Source organism: Morone saxatilis, unplaced genomic scaffold (assembly GCF_004916995.1).
Source record: "Morone saxatilis isolate NCDOM2014 unplaced genomic scaffold, NCSU_SB_2.0 Contig11, whole genome shotgun sequence".
Taxonomy (NCBI): Eukaryota; Metazoa; Chordata; class Actinopteri; family Moronidae; genus Morone; species Morone saxatilis.
Window position 1 is genome coordinate 30,495,727 of NW_023339663.1, and position 7,341 is coordinate 30,503,067.

Here is a 7,341-nt window from a genome sequence, read left to right on the forward strand (position 1 = left end):
TTTTTCTTTGGGCCCTCTGCAGAATACTCAGTGGTAAGATTGAACAGTTTTAAACTGTGATCTGTCAATCATTAGTGTGTTCACCTGTCACACTAAATAAATTAATACATATTTTTTTGGGGTGATTTTAGTATTTCTTTTGTGAAAATCAAATTCACACATTAATCATGAATCATATTAAAATCGCAATATCTGTCAAAATAATCGCAGTATGATGTTTTTGCCAATATCCTGCAGCTCTGCATTAATATCAGAATAGTCCTCTAAGCCATCTGACGTACGCAGTCAAACCTTTGTGGCAGGAGACCCCAAACCTTTGAGCAATAGTGTGCATGAATTACCTGATTCTACATAAACTCTCTTACCTAACAACTGCGACCGTCATGTCATACATGGACAATGGCTGCAGCAATGAATGAAAAGGCCGGAGGAGAAATGTCTGAATAGTAGTGTCTGTGATGTGACCTGAGGATTGAGCTCAGGTCAGACAACCATCTGTAGTTAATGTGAATATGCTGAGATATAGTCTTCTTGGTTGTTGTGGTCTGGGATCAGATTAGAGATGCAGCTAACCGTTGTTTTCACTAGTGATGGGCATTCGATTAAAATTGTCGGGGAGAATTAACGATCGATTCTTCGATAATCAAAAATTATATGTTTATTTAAAATTCCACTATTTCATATGCTAATATTCAAAATGCAATGAAAATACAAAAACACAGCATGTTTTCCTCTTTATTACAGATGAACAACTCTTGTGGCAGTTAAACCGGATCCGTTCAATGGTTACACTAAATATGTGCTACTGTGCTCTAAAGCAGCGGAGCCTGTAGCTAGTAGCCAGTGCTCATAAACACAACTGACCCTTGTTTTTTCCAAAAATAATAATAATAATAATAATAATAATAATATAAAAAAAACAATCGAGAAAGAGGGTGAGAGAGAGATTAGCCTACCTAACAATGAATTAGGCTTATTAACAAAGCTTCAGAAAAAATAACCAGTAACTCACATACAGCTTCAGCACCAGTCTACTGTATTTTTGTTGCGAAAGATGCGCATGTTAAAATGCTCTGGGGTCAGACGCGACCGCAGCCTGGTGACCGTCAGTCCGGGGACCGACGTTGCCGTGATGCACCGGTACTCCTCTTCAACTCCAGGATCCTGGCATCTTGAAGCTTAGTCACGGTTCGGTCCGAAAGCACAGCAGCAACAGCCCACCGCTGCTCCACCAGTCGGTCAAACATCTCGCACACGGAGTTCCACCGTGTTTCTTTTGCAGTGCATTGGTTGCTGCAGTGCTGTGACTGAAGTCGCTAACAAGTTAACTAGCCGCTGATATTACCCGATATAGATACAGTGCAAATCCTTCATTTATGGCCAACTGTGTGTGCGGAGTGTGTGTGCAAAGCAGGCAACGGAAATCCAGTTCACTCTGGTGGGACTGTTGGCAGCAACAATATTGGCCGCGTTGTCATGAACACATGCAATAACTCAATCTTCAAGTCCCCATTGCTCTACAGCTTCATTCATTTTCTCAGCGAGGTTGTCAGCTGTATGCCGGCCTGGCAGGCTTTCTGTGAGCAGGCCCGCTGAGTTCATTTGCCAGTCGTCACTGATGTCGTGGCAGGTGATGGCGGTGTAGCTCTCAGCTGTTAAAGCGGTCCAGCAGTCTGTGGTTAGAGCAACTCTTTCAGTTGTGCTCAATTCTTTTAACAGCTCTTGCTTCCGTTCTTCGTAGTGAGTTTCTATCAGTCTAGTGATGGTACGTCGTGACGGAATGTGATATGCTGGTTCCAATAAGTTTATCAGTTTTCGAAAACCTTCACCCTCAACAATACTTAAGGGCAGCATATCCATCTCAATGAACTTGCAGATCCCTTGGGTAATTTTCTCTGCTCGTTGTGCATCGCAGCTCCTCCGTGTCCGTGCTAACATCGAGTCGATGCTAGGAGACTGAGAGCAGGATGCACCGCCACTAACCAGGGTCGATGCTGTTGTTCAAGTGGTACATCCATTTGAGTCGGTGGTCGGGTTTCCCTTACTATACACCAACTGTCGCCGGTGTTGCAGTGAACTAAACGTCATTGTTCTAAATCAAAATTCCCACACCACACTTCACCCGTGACCTCTCTCTTCATGATTGAACTTTTGAAATACATGGAAACTCGCAGGTAACTGAGTAGGCCTGTGGCGTACCTTTCAAATATTCCCCCGTATGGTAAAATGTTTAATTGCTGCCACATAGCGAAATTCATTGCATTCCTCAAGACTCACACTACGCAACAGAACCTGCATTAGTTTTATCTTTTTTTTTCTTTCTTTATTTAATTAACGTCATCGACAAAAGTCTTGATGATCAATTAATTGATTGTCGATTAATCATGCCAATCCCTAGTTTTCACTATTGCTTCATCTGTCAAATATTGGTTTTGGTCTATACTGTAATATCAGAAAGTAGTGAAAAATGTCAATGTTTCTCAAAGTTGATGTCTAAAGCTAAAAAGATTAGCTGATAAATTAATTTGTTGTCAACTATTAAATTAATCACCAGTTATTTTGATAATTTATTATTAAACTTGAATGCAATGGTGATATGAAAGAGGCACAAACTAGTAAAGGACTGGGTGTTGAACTTCAACACTTTTTATGTACCAAGTGTAATTTGTCCAACACAAAGTACCGAAATCTTACATCAAATGTCTGGTTGGATTTATAGTGTGCTTTTTCTTTGATTGATAGTTACTGATTTCAGTCAGATTTTTTGCCAGTTGTATACTATTTTACTTCTTTATACTCTATTTTGAGTTCCTGTACAGCTGGAGTTAACTTTGAGAACTTTGACTTTCCTATAAGTAAATTGAGTGAATTGAGGGAAAAAAACTATTTTCGTAGGGTTGGGCTCTGATAGCCGGTTCCATTTTGATTCTGGTAACCCATCCTTAAATGAGCAGTGTGTAGGATTTAGTGGCATCTGGCAGTGCAGTTGCAGATTGCGACCCCTTCTCCTCACATTCTCGTTCCAAGCATGTGGGAAACCTACTGTAGCTACCTCTTTAAGGGACAGTGTTTGGTTTGTCCATTCTGGGCTGCTGTAGGAAACATGGTGATTCAATATGGTGGATTCCATAGAAGAGGACCCGCTCCCTCTGTAAAACAGAAAACATACCTATGAACACATCTCTTATTATATCTCTTGTCTTTCCTTGCTATTTTTCATTTGCAAATAACAATGTGCCAAACATTCAGGTAGCAGCTTCTCATATTTCCTTCAGTGGTGACCATTGCTTTCACTGGTTAAAATGCTAAACGCTACCAGTGGCAGATTATATGAGCTCTATGTATTTAAAGGGAATTCCGTAACAGCTTAAAGAACCTTTTGACTGTTGTGTAGTTTATGTGTCTGCGAGCCAGTGTTTGTACCAAAGATGATGTATGAGAAAGACGAAACATTATAACAATACTTTATAACAGCACTCTAAGTGCAAGCAGACCGTTCAACAAGACCAACAGACTCTTCTAACTGGGAACAGTCTACCAGTAAAACTGTAACATTTTTGGATTCTCAGAGAGCAAAAGTGGATTACAGATCCAGAAGTTTTAATTATAAATTAAATGTATTTAACTGGTTATGAAACAGTTTCCTCTACATGACCTACATAAACAAACAAGACCATCAGAGGGAGGCTTTTTATATACATGTTATTCTGAATGCCTGGCAGACACCGTGTTGAATTTGGTTGGATTCCCCTTAAAATCAATGAAAGGAGGTAGTAGAAACAGTACCGCTTTTGTCCACAGGGGCCGCCAGAATTGACACAAAATGAAAGCAAAACATTTGGTAGATCTGAAAGTGCTAGAAAGGATTTGGATTTGATTAAATGCTATTTGCTAGGTACCAGACCTGCTCGGGGTCCTGGATTTACAGATGACGTAATCTATTAACTAAAATAATGCCTATCCTATAGAGAGCTCAGTGAATCAGATACTACACTGTATTAATTGAGTGTCACATTCAAGGTGGGATATATAGTAGTATTGCATAACAGTAGTATGTTATATATTATATATAAAACTTTATATATTTACACACACACACACACTAGTAAATAAACTTATATGATGTTTAAATGTAAAATGTGATATTTGATATTTACATTTTATTTGACACTTCCCTTGCAGTCGAGATGGTGGCGAAAATAACAAAAACGGTACTTGTATTGTGTTGAGTGGACCGTAACGAGGTATGGAATTACTCCGAAGAAGCTCCGTTTCAAGATGAGACCAAACTTCAACTGATTGCCTCAAACGCTTTTTGCTGTTGGTAACTCATTATGTAAAATGGCGAATATTGCGCCCCCTACTGGCTGGTTAAGAGGAGTCAGCAGTCAGTATAACAGAGCAGTCAATAGAAAAGGTTATTCAAACATTTTGAAGCACTGCACCCACTAGGTCATTGAGCATACGGTCATAAATGTGCACAAAAAACATTAGGCTGATGGTTCCAGTAGGATGCAAGATACACACACACACACACACGACCAAATGCGTTTAATAATATTTGCAGCACTATCTTCAATAAATGTACATTCCACTTTAGCATCTGGGTGGGCGGAAATCCTTTTGTTTGGGCTGACTTGTCTGAAATCATTTTTAACTACCACAGGAAGTCCCACAATTTTTATTGTCCGACCTCCAAATAAATACAACAATTAACATCCCACTTCAGAACATTTCATCCCATCCGAGAAGATTTGGTGTTTGTGCACTACATTCCAGCAGCCAGAGAGAGGCATTTGTTTTTGATTTATCTGCTGAGATCTTCTGGGTGGTCTCTAGTCTGACGAGTAAGAGTAGATCAAGACTGTTGCTCTCTTGTTCTTGTCAACTGCGCTGCGGCCACTTTCAGTCTAAGTGCCATTTCCCTAGCCCCAGTGGAACAACGGACTTTGCTGTGGAGCTTTTGTGCAGTGAGTAAGAGAGAGACTGGTACTTCAGCTGGAGCTAACCTGCTTCCTGGGTGATCTGATGGTCTGCAGACAGAGCCCAGGGAGCTGCTCAAGACCCGTTCATCCACATCCCCTCTGCTTTTGAAGTGGTTAAATTGGCCTCCGACCACTTTCAGAGACTCACTGAATCATCTTCAAACCACATAAAGGAATGGAAAAATAACCTCTGTGTCCAGCAGGATGAAACAAACCCAGGAATGGACTTTAAATCTGGATATTTGATGGGAAGGCGTTGAGGATCAGGGGGTTGTGAGAGGTATTCCTGCCTTTCTCTTGCTGCACGTCGCCATGAGTGTTCACACAGCAGACAGCACCATCTGTCTGGCTGCCTGTAGCTGTCTGCTCGGTGTGATAGCACTACCAGTCTGCTCTCTCTTCATTTCTGCCTCCGTCCTCACATCTCTCACACACTCCTGCCATCCATTTAACTCACTGCAGTCTGCCTTATTGGCCCTCGTCTCTCTCGTCAACACACACATACACACACACACACACATACACGCGTGCATGCATGCATGCTGCAAACTGAAGGGTGACTTCTGTGTGTGGTTGTCATGGAAACAAAGAGTTTCTGAAGGCAAAAGAAAAGAGCCATGTGCTTCTGGTTCAGACACCATGTCTGATCTCTGTGTGTGTGTTTGTGTGTATACATCATCATTTACCGACTTTGTATAAAAATTTCCTTCTGGATAGACTGTTTATGTAACGTAGGCTTAAAGCAACATTTTCCACCTTAAAATAACAGCTTCATAATTCAATTCAATTTTATTTGTATAGCGCCAATTCATATATATATCTCATAGAGAGAGATTATGCTTTTCCCTCTGATGTCATCTCTGTGATTTACAGAGTTTCCTGATGGACAGTAAAGTGTAGCTGCTGTTGGCTGCAGTGTTCTGGGGGGTAAACACTGCTGTGTCCCCATGTGAAACATGTTTTCATGGGTTCTCCAGTATGTGTCCTGTGTCAATCCAAGAGACCTTTTGTTTGTCTGTCTTCCTGTGTGGAATATCAACATCCTCTCATTTGTCGCTCCACCCACTGAGTCTCAGGCCAAACCAGTGGAGCAGAGTTTTTCTACTACGTCTGTCTGTCTGTCTGTCTGTCTGTCTGTCTGTCTGTCCCTTCACTTACCTCTGCCTGCTCAAACTGTCTGTGGAAGAAGGAAGTGTGTTCCCCCTACTACAAGATCAGATTAGCCTCCTGAGGACTGTAACACTGTGGTAAGAATGCTATCATATTTGTTCTGGTGCAGTTGGTTTGTGTACCAGGCTGACAGTGTACCTTCAGTCACTCACTGCTTAAATGCATTCCAATCCCTTCACACTGTTTACTTTCCTCTCTGCATGTGCTCTCTACCTAGCTCTCTTTGTCTTTGTTTTTTATAAGCTCTGCCCTTTCTGACTCTGTCTCCTCACGTCTCTCCTCCCGCTCTGTGTTTCTCTCCAGCTCAGTGACTGTCGGGCCTCTCAATGGTCTTGGAAGTCAAGCTGTTGTCAGCATGTGGTCTGTAACTGATTTACTGTGCGATCCAAACATCCAGCTTCTTGAATAATGTCACCTTTTGATCTTGCAGTCCTGCCCTCCACTCATTCACACTGACAGACACACCATGATCTCTAAATAAGACTTTACTTCCACTGCTGTGTGGATTGGAGCTTCATTGCATCTACACTGTTGTTGCTGCTCTGACTAACTAACGGGCTAATAATAGCAATGCCTGAGCTCCATCAGTTATTTTCAGGTTTTAAGATAATAAAGTCTTCATAGTCAATCAATGATCAAACTAGGATCACTATAAATTACAATCAATAAAAACAGCCAACCTGGTTTTTTCAATCACAAGAAAATGTGATAAAAGTTTAAATATTCTATTCCTCCTGTCCATTTGCTGGGGACCTCCTACAACCTACTGGATTTTTTTTCCAATTGAGCCGCCACGTTGGTCCGGTTTGAAAGAGTTTGTCCAGTCAGGTGCAGCCAGGCAGCGTATGTGTGGTTGTAGCAGGGTGTAGCCTTTTGTTGGTCAATATGAGCGTTTAGCGCTGGGAAGCGGTGCAACCCCTTGCGTCCAAAAGAGCCCTGTGGACACCATTACACCCCCTCAGCAGAGAAGCTGCTGTTAATTACCCAGTGTAAATGCATATTCTAACCCTGAGGTTTGACTGGTTGCACAAAAGGTTATCAAACTCCAGACAGAAGCAGTAAATAGAGCTGCTGTGTGAGGGTAGGCAGTGTTTTATTCTTGGAGTTACTGTGTTTCCTTCAGAGAGAGAGAGTGTGTGTGTGTGTGTGTGGGTGTGTGTGTGTGTGTGTGTGTGTCTCTATGTTT